Below are 17,966 nucleotides of genomic sequence, written 5' to 3'. Positions count from 1 at the left end.
AAAAAACCAAAAAAAACACTGACAACCTAGTACCAGAATTTTGAAGAAATGAAGACTATTAAAAGGTAAATAGTGTGGGTATATGAAAAACGAACCTGACTTATTCTAAATTTGGATAGAGGTTATTCTGAATAATAGTAAGAAGGTTTATTATGCATTCCTGTTTAACGACACACACTACCCAGAAAACTAGACAGCCATCCTTTTTTTCTACGAGGTTGACAGATGTTCCCAAATACCTTGCCCTCATCCCCCAGTAGCTTGATAAACAAAAAATAAAAATACTCAAAATTCACTCTGGCAGGAAATTTATGTGCATACGCATGTGTTTGCGTTTTTATAGGTGTGTGAGCTGACAGTGCAGCAGGAAATTATATGTATAGTTCTCATCAGGAGAGAATATAAGGAAGTAGGCCAATAGGAAACCTAGTAGCACAGATGTTGCGGATTATATCTTTTCCTTGTACTGTGTTGCTTAAGGCCACATAGTCTAAGGATTACTTAAGTCAAAGATGGCTTAAGCATAACACAAGGATTGCTTAGTACAAGATTGCTTAAAGCAATTGAAAAGCATGAAGAAAATAATAAAGATTCATTTATATTTTAAAATCGTACCTTTCTTTTGTATTTTCATAACAATTCAATAACATACATCACATATTGGCACAACAGTACATCATTATCTTTATAAATAAATTCAGTACATTTATTTATGTTATGGGTTCTTATGGAATATAATTTGATGATTGTTGCATAACCAAAAATGTTTGGAGACTATTAAAGTAGAGAGGCAGAAAATCATACAGTGAGGAAAGGAAAAAAACTAAACCATATAGGTGACTGTAGAGATGAGTTATATTATTGATTCTACAGAGCCTTGCTGTTGATTGTAAGGAGCTTGGATAGCTTAGGCAAACTTGCTGCCTCACACATGGGCTGATTTTTTAAAAAGAAAATAATTTTATTGAGCTACAATTCACATGCCATACAATCCACCTATTTACAATGTACAATTCAATAGTTTTAGTAATTCACAAAATTGTACTACCATCATCACAATCAATTTTAGAACACTTTTATCAACCAAGGTAAAATAAAATTAAGAAAGAAACCCTGTATGCATCAGCAGTCACTCCTCATTTCTCTCTGTCCTCAACTGTAGGCAAACAATTACCTACTTTCTATCCTTATTTATTTGCTGATTCTGCACATTCTATATAAATGAATTATAGAATATGTTATTTTTTCACTGACTTCTTTTACTTATCATGTTTCCTAGCTTCCTCAATGTTTTAGTATGCATCAGTACTTTACTGATTTTTATTGTTGAATTATATTCCATTGAATGTATGTGCCATCATTTCTTTGTCCATTCCTCAGTGTAAGGCTTGTTTCTACTTCTTGGCCATTATGAATAATGCTGCTATAAACATTTGTGTACAAGTGCTTGTGTGAATGTAGGTGTTTATTTCAGCACGGTTTTAATTTTAGGGAACTGCCAGACTATTTTCCAAAGCAGCTGCACTATTTTGCGTTCCTCCCATCAACATGTACAGATTTCACCTCCACATTTTCATCAACACTTTTTAAATTTTTTTTTAATTCCATAAAGTTTATTCACAGACACCGAAATGTGAATTTTCTTGTCATGAAATATATTTTAATTTGTTTTCAATCATTTTAAAATCATGTATGTTTTTATGATCTTACCTATCCCAGTGGAAATAAGGTAGTAGCTCCTTGTTGCTTTGATTCACATTTCCTAATGACTAATGATGCTGAGGTTTCCAATAGGTGGATTCTGACAGTTTTAACAAGTTTTTCCGTGTTTCTGGGTCCCAGAGTTCCCTACTCTACCATTTTGGCTGATGTTACTTGGATCAGAAACATTTTGCATTCACCAGGAAGGCAGTCTCGTCACAGGTCTGTGTTAACTCTCCTATCCTTCTGTCATAACACAGTCTGAGGATAACGAAATTAGTGTCAGAACAATGACATAGTTATAATCACACCAGATAAGCCAAAAGTGAGTAGAAAATTGGAGGGCTTCTTAAGACACATGCTCTACAAACTTTGATGGAAAAAACACTGTCGTATCTGTTGAAGTTTTAGGGATACATGATAACACATTTCGATTAGTTCGTCTTGCAACTAATAAGCATAGATAAGCATAAGTTATCTGGTTTTTGTATGTATCCTCTGTAGTAACTGGCTAACAACGTCATGAAAAGCACAAAACAAAATGCCTTCATTACTTAGCTGATTATGGAGACTACGAGTGGTAGTCTTCTTTGTGCATATTTATATTTTCTGATTTATTGAAAAGAAACCTCTATGACTTATGTAATATATATTAATTTTAAACAGGAACACATTTAAGTTCTCAGAAAATTAATAAGAGAAGAATGAGTGGGTGGACAGAAAGAAATTTGGATATAGAATTTTTTGGCTGAATTCAAGATTCTTTATCTGTAAAAAAATAATTTTATTACATTATTTTCCAAAGTGCTTCTTAGAGTCTGGGGAATCCATGGATGACCTCCAATGGCCATTGTTGGAGGAAATTAGATGTGAAGAGAGTTTCCAAGTGGGCAGGTATCCAGGCTGTCCTCCAAGAATTAATGGGAGAAGTTTCACTTTTGACATCCATGACTTCTGTGTAATATATTGTTTAACTCTTGAACAAAAGTTCTCCATTACTTTAAAAACATTTGAAAGGCAATGTGATAAATAATTTCTTAGGTTAATTTTGACTGTATGCTATCAAAATGTTAAAATATAATTATTATTTTGTTATTTTAAAAATTGTCTAGAGCTTATCTGGGCTTGGCTTGTATAATGATTTGTGGAATAAATAGAAGACAGAAAGATTGGGTTATGGGTATTTAAAAATTTTTTATAATAACATGTATTGCTGAGCCTTTATAGATTAAAGTGAGGAAATGTATAAATTTCGATTTTTAAGATCTAAGAGATATAACTAGAGTAACAGTAACTGAGGTATTTTTGAGGGTTTCTAGAGTTAGGCAAAGAATAGAAATACTGAAGCTACTTTTATTACAGCTATCTTGTGTAAACAATTTCTATAATTTAACCAGAAAGTGAAATTTTCCGATTTCAATGAATAGGAATGTAATTTCTCTTTGAAGAAGCCATAGCACTCTTGTTCTTTTACTATCCTGTCAAATACATTATCATCACTGAATTTTCTTGGAAAGATGGTAAATAATGTTTATAGGTCCAAATTTTCATTTTTGTACTTCTAGGATTTGGATTAAATTACATATTTTTATTCAGCTTATCACCCAGAAGTTTATATTTTTACTGATGTGGTGCATTTTAGAGTTCATGAGGAAAATCAACATATACACCTCTCTGTCCTTGTTGTGTAGGAATATAATGAAATAAAATCACCGTATATATATGTATATATATATGTAATGATTTATTCCTTTTCTTCTTCTCTCTCAAAGGTTTTTGAAGTCAATACAAATTATGTCTGTGTATAGGAAAGTATGCCATGAAAATATTAGTGCTTTATTTAATTAGCTCATGGCACTGCATATTTCTTTTACATCTGAATGAATATTTTTGCATGGCCTCTGCTTTGACATCAGAGTTTTCATATTCTCAGTTTTGTTTTGTTTTTTAATCTGGATCAGGGGTATATTACCCTCCTACAGTTCAGAGACACTGTCTTCACTCTCTAATTTCCAGTAGTTGGAAATAAAAGATTTGATTTAATCAGCATTGACTAACCAAAACTAAATGAAATCTTGAGGGAAATTTGCTTGAAAGTATTTAGAATGAAAATAGTATTCATTTTTCATGTTTGTGGTGTTGTGCTAATCATGTTTCATAATATAGTAAAAATATTCAACATTATTTCTAAAAGACAAAGACCATATTTTAATCACAGGATTGATTAATTAGCACCAAACAAAGACAAAAATTGGTAACCATGTGTGAGGCCATTCTTTTTTAGTGTAATCAAACGTATGCCATTATTATTATTATTATTGTTACTATTGTTATTATACCTGCCATTTACATTTAATGAGTGCTTACTATCTGCCAGGCTGGAGGTTCTGTTTTGCAGATTCACAATCATCTTTTCAACAATGTACTGGTCTCGTTTTGCAGGTGAAGTAACTGGTCCCCAGTGGAGATTGGTGCGATTGGTTAGTTTATTTATCCAACAGACCTGGCCTGGGAAGGCTTCTGTTTTCAGTCAGGTTTCCCATTGTGATATGTGGGTGGAGAGCAGGTAACCAGGTTCTAGATGTCCGTATCTAAAAGTAAGGAAGTCTTATTTTTGAGTAGATTCCTTAAGTGTGTTTCACTAGGAGTGGACTGTCCATTTCCTTTATTTTTCAGTGTTTGTTGTTGTCTTGAAGTTTTCTAAAACTTTGTCATGTGTCTCTCCCTGTCCCTTGTGCTCATGCTAGGAAGCCTCCTCAGAGAGATGATCTACTTCATTTAAATGTCACTTCTTCCAGCATTAGACTGTGCCATCCAAGCAGCTGCTGTGTGTGTGAGCAGAGAGAAAACGTCAAGTCCTGTGGTCCGGCAGGCAATGCACTGATAATCCTAATGGTTTATACTTCATTGGTTTGGGCTTACACTGCACTTAGATTTTCTACCAGATGCTTTTGACTTACATTGTTGACAGCCTTCTCTTTCAGATATTGGGCGATGTCGTTTTCTGTGCTTAGATGTCCCTGTCATCAGTTCCCATATATTTCTGATGTTTAGAAATTCCCAAAAATGTCTTGTCTGATTTACCTCAGAAGACGTAAATCACTCTTCCTTGATTTCACCCTTGTTAGAGGTTTATTTTTAAAACCAGAACAATACTTTTACATTATGGGAAATAGGAGAGAAAACATATGACATGGAGCCTATTATATTAAACTAAAATCTGCTAACATTTATGAGAGCTTTTGAGTATATTGACTCAGGTTTAACAGTTGATACTCAAAACTAAACTCCGTGTTTTACTCTTTCTAAAAAGGAAATTGTATAACAATTCTAATGGTGCTTTTTTCAATCATGACATTTTTCTGTTTCATTTATATGAATTTTTTAAATCCTTAAGCTGCATTGGCTTACCTCACATATGCTCTAAGTATTCAATATTTGTTAAGAGCCATTGTATTAGTACATTCTTACATTGCTGTAAAGAAATGCCTGAGACTGGTTAATTTATAAAGAAAAGAGGTTAATTGGCTCATAGTTCTGCAGGCTGTACAGGAAGCATGGCAGCTTCTGTTTTGTGGGGCAGGTGGGTGGTTGGGGGGTGCTCAGAAAAGCTTCCAGTCGTGGTAGAAGGCAAAGGGTGAGTGAGGTGTCTCACATGGTGGGAGCAGGAGGAAGAGAGGGAGGGAAGTGACACACACATTTAAACAACCAGATCTCACGAGAATTCTCATCATGAGAACAGCACCAAGGGGATGGTTGTAAACCATTCATGAAGGATCCACCCCCATGATCCAATCACCTCCCACCAAACCCCACCTCCAACATTGGGGATTACAATTTGACATGAGATTTGGGTGGGGACACAGATTCAAACCGTATCAGCCATCAAACCTGGTTAATATCATGACTAATTAAATATAATACTTTACAAATCCTACCTTATAATTATAATACATGCAATATTGTTTTTATTAAAGAACATGTTTTACCACTCAGTCATTATTTATATAGATCCTTGTAACATAAGAAAAATAATAATTTTCTACATATATACATTTTTACTTCCCAAAATCTCCTTCAGTAAAATATATGGTCTAACATAAGCAACATATTAGGATCAAGAACAAACCTAGATCTTTTAGGACTTGGTTCAGATTGTCTTTAAAGCCATAGATTATGCTATAAGCATTACTGTTTTGGTAACTTTTATTGTGTTTTGTTTATAGCTGCAATTTACGACCAAAAATGACAGTCTCTCATGATATAAGGAAATGGCATTTTTTGAATTTCACAGAGTGTAGGTAATGTGTGTACTAAGAAATCAAAAGGAGAGATTAGCAAAAAAAAAATAAACTTTCAAGACAGTAAAATAAAACTCACACTATGTAGAGAATTAATCCGTATGCCTTAGCAAGCGGTAGTTCAATATTGCTACCAAGAATATTTATTAACATTATTCAGAACAATTATGCATTGAGGACGATTAGTTCTGTCTTGAAAGAGATTATTTAGCAAGGGCTGCCCAAATAGTTTGAGTTTACAGATTCAGAAATGAGATATGTTTCCTTAATCAATGTTGTAAAATCAATGTTTTTGTTAAGTTGTAGACACTCTTTCCTTAGTGAGGTCAAGTGGAATTGCAATTTAATATAGTTTCCTGATCAGTAAAAGCACTTTTCATCAGTATAGTGGGTGTTGAGTTCCTTTGAGAAAAAAGCAGTGCTTAGCCTTATTGATTGAGATGTATTAAGGTGAAGTATTTGTTCTTTCTGTGTATGTGGTAATCCTGGAGTAGAAGTCATTCAGAAAAATTAATTATAAGACTGTAAGACTGCTCCCTGCAAACAAAAATGGGTTTTGTAACAATTTTTTTTTATTTTTATTCCTTATGTGTTTGATATCCTAATGTAGACTACATAAATGACTATGTTTGAAATGTGTAAGTAGAGTGTTTGTGTGTGTGTGTGTGTGTGTATGTGTGAGAGAGGGAGATGGATTTTAAAGCACCTAACATTTTAGTAAGATAAACTTTCAAAATTATCTAGTCTAATTTCCTAACTATATATATTTTTTCTCATATATTTTCATATATATATATATATGTATGTATGAAAAATAAAAATGAGACTTGGAATGATGGAGTCGCTCTGCCTAAGACCACACAACTGACAGCTGGTGAGTAGCAGAGCTAAATTGTAGCCTCATCTTTTCACTACTCCATCACTATAAACAATGTATCTCAACTGATAGAGATTTTGCCTCTCAGGGGACATTTGGCAATGTCTGGTAACATTTTTGGTTTGCACAACTGGATGTGCTACTGATAACTAGTAGGTGGGGGCTGGAGATACTGCTGAACACCCTATACTGCACAGGACAGCCTCACATAACAAAGCATCATCTGGTCCAAAGGTCAACAGTGCTGAGTTGGAGAAATCATTCCAAGAAGCTGAGTACATCCTACTATTACTAACCAAGGAAAGAACAGTTAACCATTTACTGCTGCTATGAGCTCAATTAAAACCTAATGACTGTATTTTTAATCCTAATTTTATCAACTGTATCTGACGATTTAAAAAGCAAATATTTATTTCTAGGCCACTTTTTAATAATTAGATATTCCCAAGGAAATTTCCTAAAATTTTCAGCCTCACAAAGATAACTTCACAGTTTTTATTAGAAGCTTAAGTAATGTGTCCGTTTTGGTCAGAGCCTAAGTAGTGGGTGGCAAAACAAGACCACAACCATGAAGCTACCGGGTTGACAGGTAGCAACATAAGTTATACCGTCAGACTGGGACATGTCTGAATTTACTTAATGTTCATATTTACAATATAAAAAATTGATTTTAGATTATTTTGTGGATGTTATAGTTAGGTCAACATAACTACTTTTAAAAACAACTATTGCTAATTATAGCTTTAAACCGTTCCTTTAATTCATTCAGGTGTTTGTTAGGTACTCTTTTAGCACTTTATATCCATTATTTCTTAACTGTTAGAATCTTTCTACAGGTTACATCTGTTTTACAAATACATGAACCGAGGCTTAGAGATGTAACTCTTTGAGAACACACAACCGATGCTTGAACTCAGGTCTGTCTGACATCAAGATCTCTTCTTTTTTTCTGCATGTTAGATATTGTAGGTTAGATTTATTTTTCTTAAATTGTTTTCTTAACTTTTCTTTTAGGTGACAAAATATAAATATAGTTAGTTTTGTGTTATAGCTTAGACATTTTCATAAAAGTTCATATTCTTTTTATAAAGAAAATTTAGACATCGAGAGACAATTATTCCTATTTTTAAAATAGCAGGAGGGAAGAAATATTATTTTCTATATTGATGCAATATGATTCACTTATTGTCATTTGGACTTATGTGACTGATGTATCTGGGCACGCACAGGTTAGTTTAATAAGAGCTGCTGGCTACCCAGCTGGTCTCTCCTGATTAATGAAGAGTGCATTTGGAACATCACAGCTGCACTCTGTGAATTCATGAATGTACGGTTGTAATCTGATTTCAAATCACCTAGTACATTTCAATCAAAACCAAAATTGGCTTCCTTACAAAAAATTTTCAGTTGCTGACATTGTAACATGTTGTTTTAGAGTAATTTTACAAATACTGTTAAGTCATTAAAATTGTAGCAGTTAAGATTTTTAAACTAAAGCTGAATTCAAATAGTTACTAAGGCCCACAGGAAATTATTTGTCTGACTTCATTGGTATTTCTATTTTTTAAAAAAGTTTGTCAATATATGTATCTAATGTTAGTACTATTAATTCTTTTAATTTATAAAAGTAGAATAAAAAAATGTTAGAATAATTTTAAAATCACTATATACTTATTCAATATTTTGATGGTATATCTTTCTAATTTACTTTCTCTATAACATGTCCAATTCTGAGACATTGTTTTTATTTTCTTCAGTGAATTCATAGAACATCCATCCATCCATCCATCCATCCATCCATCCATCCATCCATCCATCCATTTATCCATTTACTGTTCCATTAAATGATGAGACTAAGATATGTCTTAGCTCTGCTACCAACCAGCTATCAGCTTTGTGGTCTTATTCATTAATTTACTTGCTTTGTTTTTTGCAAAATATTAAAATATAAATACAACATTATCTCCTTAAGAAATTCATAGCTTTTTGAGAAAATAGACAGGTAAATAAATCCACCAGTATAGCTTTGGCTGTAGTGTTAACTTTTTCTATGGGAATCAGGAACTGTCCCACAGAGATGGTGAGAGATAGATGTAACATTCGGTAAAGGTTGCTCTAGGAGTTTTCAATTTCATGATTTCTTCTGGACCTCCCAATAAGGTGATAAGAATGTAGAGTAAATCAGTTTTGATTAATATTTATTCTCCATTGTGTTTCCAGCTAGATACTATTACAATTTTCCATTGGCCTCTAACTCCCAATCTAATAAATAATGACATAGGAGAAACCTGATGACAGTGGTTTCACCAGATTAAGTTCTCTTTTCCTCCCATCATTGAAATCTCTCATGAGGTTGATTAAAGCTCAGAGTTTTTCTTCTGTTCTTAATGTGTAGCTTGCCTCTGAATCATGACTTCAGGAGCTTATTATCATTTCAGAACAGCTTCCCCGTCTCCAGCCTCCTTGTCTTGTTCAAGGAATGAAAAAGGAGAAAGGAGTCAACAGACTGGCATTAGAAATACAAAACTTTTCTAAACCCATTAGGTTTCCACTTATGTTTCATTGGCAAAACTGCGCCACACAGCCAAGTATATTTGTACGGGAAGCTTGTTAACACAGGCTTCAAAAAAATTGACCACATTGTGCTCCAAACAAAAATAAACAAATGTTTTGTAGGGAGGAAGGGGAGAAAGGATACTCAGTAGGTAAATATCAGAACCCACAGGGTGGATCTAATATATAGAATGAAACTGGAATCCAAAAAAAATAGCCTTCATTGATGTGTGCTGAGTACCTCAAGACATTATGAACTTGCCAACAAATTTTGGAAACCTCACAGCTGAATTTTTCTCATTTCTTTTTCATATGCCCCCAAGTGATTGTTATAGGATATGGAGTGTTAGGATAATGGAGGTGTGTGTGCACAGAGGTATTATAACCATGGTGTCAATGTACCCTTTGAAACTAGGATGGAGACCATAGGTAATTTTGTTTTCTATTCTCAGAGGTCCCATGCTATCAATCAACAAATAATTTGTGAGCCAGACTTGGCAATAAGGATGAAGTAGGACACCTTCTCCACTTTCTGACCCTAATGGATGTGGCCTGTGTAGGGCAAAAAGAGCCTTCACATGAGAAAGCGGTAAATAAGAGTGCCCTCCATATACAGTCAAGTTTTGCCTGTCAGTAATTTGTAAACTTGCCAGTAAAAAAAAAAAAATGTTGTGGTAAGACAAAAACAAATGCAAAGATATAGAAGGACATAAAGTGAAGAGAGAGGTTTCAGGTTTTAATGTAAAGATGAGTTATTAAATTTGAATGGTGAAGAAGAATAAGAACTTAGGAATAGCAAAGAGGTTTCTAGATTGAAAGACTCGATGGGTGGCAGTGTTTTTATTTAAGATTGAGATTACAAGGTACAGTAGAGTATTTGGAAGAAATATAAGAGCTTGGAGGATTGGAGATTATTGAAAGATTTGAATGGCTCCTAGTGAATATTTCATTAGACTTTGGAAATACAGATCTGAAGCTTTAGAAACTATTAAGGAAAGACCATATATATTTCAGAATTATATGTCTATTGGTTTACTAGGGCTGCTGTAACAAATATCACACGTTTGTCACTTAAAACAATTGATCTCATAGTTCTGAAGGACAGAAGTCCAAAATCAAAGTGTCAACCAGCAATACTCTTTCTGAAAGCACTAGGGGAGAACCCTTTTTTGACTCTCCTGATTCTGGTGATTGTTGGCAATCCTTGGTTTGTAGACATATCACTCCAATTGCTGTTTCTGTCTCTCCCATAGCATTCTCCTCTGTGTGTTTTGTCTACATTTCCCTCTTTTTATGAAGATACCAGTCCTTGGATTATGGTTCCCCTTCACTCAGTATGGCCTCAGTGTAACTTGATTACATTTTCAAAGACCGTATTTCCAAATAATCATTTTCATAGGTACAGGGAGTTAGGATTTCAACATATCTTCTTAGAGGACACAATTCAACTCACCAAATATGTGTGGCAAAAGAAGCCTCAAAAATAGATGTGCTCACCTAGACAGAAATGTGAAATAAGAATAGGACCAGTGATGGCTTCTTGAAGGTGTTCCACTGTTGAAAGGAGAGAAAAGTAATTAGAGAGGAGATAAAAATATGACATGGTCAGAAAGGTGAAAAAATAATCTAGGAAAGTTGTGTTTTAGAAACCAAGAAAAGCCAATGTATTACGAAAAAGGGAGTTGACAAAAAGATTAAAAATCCTTCAGGGAATTCAAGTGCATAAGTACCGGAAATAGACTACTGTATCTTTTTAGAGATGGAGCAGAAGGCTGGGAGAAGAGAGACAATTTAAGAGGCAGAGAGACACTGCAGTGATCTAGAAAGATCATGATGGTTGTCTGAACCAGAGTAGTGGCAGTGAGAAAAGAAGACTGGCCCATCAAAAAGTGGGCAAAGGATATGAACAGACATTTCTCAAAAGAAGACATTCATACAGCCAACAGACACATGAAAAAATGCTCATCATCACTGGCCATCAGAGAAAGGCAAATCAAAACCACAATGAGATACCATCTCACACCAGTTAGAATGGCGATCATTAAAAAGTCAGGAAACAACAGGTGCTGGAGAGGATGTGGAGAAATAGGAACACTTTTACACTGTTGGTGGGATTGTAAACTAGTTCAACCATTATGGAAAACAGTATGGCGATTCCTCAAGGATCTAGAACTAGAAGTACCGTATGACCCAGCCATCCCATTAATGGGTATATACCCAAAGGATTATAAATCATGCTGCTATAAAGACACATGCACATGTATGTTTATTGCGGCACTATTCACAATAGCAAAGACTTGGAATCAACCCAAATGTCCATCAGTGACAGACTGGATTAAGAAAATGTGGCACATATACACCATGGAATACTATGCAGCCATAAAAAAGGATGAGTTTGTGTCCTTTGTAGGGACATGGATGCAGCTGGAAACCATCACTCTCAGCAAACTATCGCAAGAACAGAAAACCAAACACTGCATGTTCTCACTCATAGGTGGGAACTGAACAATGAGATCACTTGGACTCAGGAAGGGGAACATCACACAGCGGGGCCTATGGGGGGGGGGGAGGGAGGAGGGATTGCATTGGGAGTTATACCTTATATAAATGACGAGTTGATGGGTGCTGATGAGTTGATGGGTGCAGCACAGCAACATGGCACAAGTATACATATGTAACAAACCTGCACGTTATGCACATGTACCCTAGAACTTAAAGTATAATTTTAAAAAATTTTTTTAAAAATTAAAAAAAAAAACAAAAAGCAAACAAAAACAAAAAAAAAAAGAAGACTGGGCAAATTATTGAAGTACAATGAAAAGGAACTAGTAGAAGGAGTCAAGGGTGACTTACAGGATTTTTCTTTGAGAAACTGTAAAACTGGGTTGACAGTTGTATAGATAACATAGCAGGTCCATCGAGAGATGATGATTTCAGTTTAGACAAGCTGATGCTGTATCTGTGTCATTTTCTGGGTGAGGGGAATAGTGGGCTGACAAGTATAAGTACTGAAAATTCAGACAGTCATTGGGTCTAAAAGTAGATATTTGGGAGCCATCCAAAAAGAAAGATGGTAATTGAAACTAGGAGGATGGGTGGCATCATCCAGAGACAGAATATACATTTTTTAATGTAAATTTATCTAAGAATATACGTGACACGCACCAATGGATGGATGGAGGATGAGGCATCATCAAAGAGGACGAGAAGAGCCAGCAAAAGAGGTCAAGAGGAAAACCAGGAGAGTGTTGTGCCAAGATAAGAGATGTCTTCATGTGGGCAGGGTTGTGAACAGTATGAAAGGCTGTGTAGATGTCAACTAGAAGAAGGATTGAGGTGAATTGGAAAAATTAAAAATAAATAGAATATTTATGTGCATGCATATGTGTGTGTGTGTGTGTGTGTGTGTGTAGTCACTTTGATGAATTAAAATCAGATGGATGCAAGACTAAATAAAATTCTTGGCTGGAGAACTTTCAATCATTTGGCCATGATGGAAAGAATGGTACCTGAAAGTGAAAATGACTGAATTGAAAGTAAAGTTCATCGGCATACATGAAATTGACCAAGGAATGTATGGTATTTAACATCTCGTGGGGAAAATCCGGACAAGAGGGAATGTTCAAAGATAGAAGAGCGAGAATCATGATTAAGTTTAGCTCGAATGGGTCAGTTGGCTTTATATAGGAAGCTGGCCACCTTTTCCATTGCATCAGAAAGTAAGTGGGAAAAGAATATTAAGTAGAGATAGACGATAACACCAGAATAAGCCTACAAATTAGGGAAGAGTGAAAAATAAAACAATTCGAAGACATTATTGCCTACATTTCACATGTTGTTTTTGTGCTACTTACAAGGAGCAAGTCAATCCTGTTACCTTTTGACTTTTTCTTTTCTACTTTGGACATTTTTTTACTGCTAGTTTCAACCACAGAAGCTCTCTTTTATGCGGTCTTTGACCTCCCCCGACAACCCCCATCAGAACACTTCCTGACGGCTGAGTCATGTCACTGGAAAGCTACTTCATATTCTTTTTCCCCAGGGAAAGGGGAAAAAGCCAGGGAGCTTTCACTGGGCACCCCAGGGACTACAGCTCACATTCCTGCCAGTGTGACCACGATCAAGGGTTTTGATATACAGTCCTTGTTTCATAATTTGTATACTCAAATCTTTTATTAAATATGATTTCTTTTGCTTTTGCTTTTGTGCAATCTAATGCAAATCAGATTGGATGAATATTTTATATTGTTCTTGTAATCTGCAGTATAATTATTTTAAATATTTTGCAGATAGGTACTTTCTAGGCTTTTATTTTGCTTTGCTATTTTAGTTTTTTCTATTATTATTACAAGTTATACTGTTGTAATTAAACATTAAGTACACTTGGGGATGAAGGCGTGGGTGTGTTTTTCTTTTTCATCCACAGTACAGGTTTCAAATGCTTGTATGGAAAGCTTTGGATAACCATACTTAGGGAACATTAAAAATGATTTTATTTTGGTTGGCTCAATGGTGACCCAAAGAGGGGGTTGTGGTAGTGGTTTCAATAAAATTTCACAACCAATGGGAATCTTTTTTGAGTTTGTGTGGAGTGCCCTTAATGCTGGAAATAATCCTGTTGGCTAGGACTCCAGAACTGTACAGATGAGAAAAGGATGCAGGAAATTCTGTTGTTTACACATGTGGCTGCAACTGAGACGCTGGAGCAGCCCAGCAAGCCCAGAGGGTAAGAGTGTTTAATAACCTTGTGGTTTTCTATTTAATTTTTATATTTTCCTGCCGAGGCAGAGCATGTGTTGTTCTCGGAGCAAAGACAGTTGCTTACAAGATGCAGAGCAAAACTACTGTAGAGCTGGGAAGCAGAAGGATTTGGAGTTTCTTTTTAAAGTGATTTCTTCCTTACCCCTTTCATTTTTCCACTGTGGGTGTTATTATCCTGACAATTTGTCATACATTTCCTGTCTTTAAAAAATAACTGTATACTAAACCAAACTCAGGTAAGAATTTCAACTCTACATTTAGACAGCAATAGTGTATGTTGATATTAAAATTTTGTTTCATAGTTCCAAATGAATGTGAATTAGTCATTGTGTTTGAAGGAATCTATATTCTTACAGTAAAAAAGTAAAAGTGTTATGAAAAACTTTCTATCTATGCCTCATGTACCTTGAGTTCTTTTCATTTGTTGAGTCTTCATGCTAAATTATTGTATTCATTAATGGAAAGTATATTTCAAACTTAGCATGAATATTGATTTCTTTACATGTTACCTGTATAATGTGGAGGAGATAGGGATACAGAATAAACTAATAAAATCCTGTGCATAATAAAAATGATGTTTAGCTATATAGAAATAAATTATAAAACTGAAAAAATCTCTGGAAACCATCGATAAGCATTTGCTTATGTTTTCTGCAAAGATAAATTATCAATTGAATGTCAAGTGGGTACATTTATTAAATATAAGAAAGATTCTTTAAAAATGTAATTAGAAATATGTCAGTAACATAGGCACCAAAATATATAAAATATTTATTGATGTTCTTATTTACATCAATACCAGCTTTTCTGTTTTCTAAAATAATGTGAATGTGTTTTTGCTATCATTTTTGTGGGAAATAGTGCTATTACAACTTTTGAGTAAATATTCTCTTGTTAGTAAAATATGTTATTGACAATAAATATTTTTATATATCCAGTAAATATTCCTGAATTCTATTTCATATTTTAATGAAAATAATAAATTAGAGAGAAATATTTATAAGTTAGTGACACAGTATCTATGTAGGTTTGTGTGATGTATTTGAATATATTCAGAAAAATGCTTTATGTGAATTGCTTTATTTTCCAAAATCTCATATGTTCTTATGAAATCATAGATCATTTCATTGTCTCTCTTTTGCATACTTCATATGTTATCATTGGAGTCAATAACTGCTTGATCATTGGGACATAGTTTTTGGGTCTCACTATGGGCGTGGCTTCAAAATAATTTATGATTGTTTTATCTAATTATTAGAGCCACAAAACTATGGATGTAATTCTTAAAATACAAAAAATGATCTCAGGTCATCATATCTCTTATGCTGATATTACAAGACAAATTGAATTCTGCCATAATGCCAAAATATTCAGAAATTCCCTTTTTAGTAGGTATATCAGTCCTAAAGAGATGCCAGAGCCTTTAAAGAAAAGTTCAACTTCTTGAACTGAGTGTTGAAAAACTAGTAGAACTTGGATAGGTGCTGAAAGCAAGAGGAATACTCTACTTTGAACAAGTAATTGGCAAAAAGGGTTTTGAACATGAATTAGCACATAGCACAAAAGAACGGTGAGTAATTCACTGGTTGGAGTAGAAAAAATATGCCTTTGTGAGTAGCAGACATTGTACTCAATACATAGAGCAGGAAAAATTTATAGAGCATCTTAACATTTCACACAGAAAAATTTGGTCTTTACATATCATACAAAGGGTCCAATTGCAAGTTTCTGAAGAGAGATGGAGTTTCTGTGCCTCTTTTCATCATCATTACCATCACCATCATCATCATCATTTTGCCAATACATAATAGCATTTGCTGCATGCAAGATGATTTACATACATATCCACAATTTTTATAACTATGCAATAAAATGAACAATATTTTACACATTATTTTCATTTTGCACATGAAGGAACCTGATGTTCAGAAATGTTCAATGATTTGCTGAAAGCCACAGATAAAGATAGTGAGGGAACCAGAATTTCAGATGTCTTTCTGGCTCCAGCGCTATTTCCACTATGTTGTACTGGTATTCTAGGAATGTGAATCTGGCAGAAGTCAAGCAGAATGGTTTGAAGTGGACATTGGGATTATAGGGTGCAGGGAGGAGGCAGTGAGACAACAGTCCAAAGATCCATTCCAATATTCTATAAATCCAGACGAATCACCGTTCTGTCAGTTGGGCCACGCTTTTCCTTTGGGAATTGAGAGAAGAGAGACTGACACTGCAAATAAGGGGGTAATTTTTACATTTAAATTAGCTGCTCTCATATTCAACACTTATGCTTTTCTATCTCTACATTTTCTTAAATCTGCTTAGAGAAGATATCTTTTGCATTCTCAGAGAAAATGTCATCACTGATTTGCATTGAATACTACCTATTCACAAATGAGACGTGTGAGGTGGCCAGGAATGACACTGGGGATGCACTGACTTTCCTCTGTTTCTTTTTGATATGTGATATCAACAAACACGAAGCGACCAAATAGTCTTAAAACTATGGAATGACCAAGTTATTATCAAGTAAAGGCATTGTATAAGTTTCATTTCAATGGGCGAAAAGCATATATAAAATTCACATTGTAATAGATAGTGTAAAATACAGTATAAAAAGAATAGAACTTATTTATTAACATGTTTTTCTTCATATATCCAAACCTTAAACACATTGCTTTACTTCTTCTCAGAGTAGAATTAGTGTCTGGAATAACATTCATTTTCTTCTTCTTTTTTCAATGAAATTAAAATTATAGCTTATTTCATAACAATGAGTATTTTTTTGTTCAATGTGTATATGATGGAAACTATGCTATCATTTTATAAACATGCTATCTACTAGTTTAGAAGCATACTATCATTAAGTGGCCTTTACTGAAGGAGTATCTTTTTGCCATACATGAAAACAAATGAGGATAGTTGAAATGCAAAGATTTTGTCCCTGACCTTGACATTTCATTTTTGTACAGGTCTAGGTTGCTTTCTAAGAATATATTATATAGAAGGCATTTTGTATAACTAGTACTCCATCCTCAGTGCCCGACTAATTGTAGATGTTCAACGGAGATTGAATGTGAGCCTGAGACCTTGATTGTAAAAAGGAAAACTAGATATTGTATTGGAAGTTGTGCTCAAGGCCATTTAATTGTAGTCATAGCTTGGCAAAGGATTGTTAACATTATTATATACTTAAATATTATCTGAGTTGATTTATATTTAATGATATTTCCTAAAAGAATTGCTGTTGTGTGTAGTAAAGGCATAAAAATATTTGATGTCAAAATTTTGATAGAAGGATTTTTTGCTAGCTAAAGAAAAAGGTGTCCTTAATATTGAGAAAAAAAACATATGCTCACTGCAGAATTTATAAATGTATCTTATCATAGTGTCTGTTTCAAATTTGTAGGATTAAAGCTTCCAAAAATAAAGTGGGATTTTTAGTCACTGACTCGGGAGCATATGTTTCTAAGCTGCAGTAAACATTTGGAAATATAACACAGGTAAAGAGGCAACAGTTCCATGAAGAAAAATCTGTAGCAACTTTAGACTCATTTTCATTTGTAAATACTTTTGAGTGTTTCATACAATCTTTCCTTTCCTCCCTTAGTGAATTTAGGATTGTGAAGGCATTAGGTAAAATATTACATTTATGACATCTGCAAAAGATCAAATAGTCTTATTAGTCAGCCTATATTCATGAATTTTCTATCTTCTATTGGCATAAAGGGTTTTGAACACGGGTTTCTTCTCTGGATGAGAAGAAAATGTATTTC

The 17,966-nt window shown here is 34.2% G+C and overlaps 1 protein-coding gene across 3 annotated transcripts in view; it reads left to right on the top strand.

Moving 5' to 3' along the window:
* Window positions 1–17,966, top strand: part of CCDC102B (coiled-coil domain containing 102B) — a 350,923-nt gene that overhangs the window by 77,571 nt on the left and 255,386 nt on the right. The window contains exon 1 of one of the 3 annotated variants that reach the window (XM_011968356.1): window positions 14,057–14,158. The exons of the other annotated variants lie outside the window; for them this stretch is intronic. The gene's annotated coding sequence lies outside the window, so the exon portion shown is untranslated. Of the gene's footprint in view, window positions 1–14,056; window positions 14,159–17,966 lie in introns of those variants that run through there. 3 annotated transcript variants of the gene reach the window in all.

The sequence above is a fragment of the Mandrillus leucophaeus genome, unplaced genomic scaffold (assembly GCF_000951045.1).
Source record: "Mandrillus leucophaeus isolate KB7577 unplaced genomic scaffold, Mleu.le_1.0 Scaffold84, whole genome shotgun sequence".
Classification (NCBI taxonomy): domain Eukaryota; kingdom Metazoa; phylum Chordata; class Mammalia; order Primates; family Cercopithecidae; genus Mandrillus; species Mandrillus leucophaeus.
Note: the sequence above shows the minus strand (reverse complement) of the source record. Positions and strands in the feature narration are given on the sequence as shown.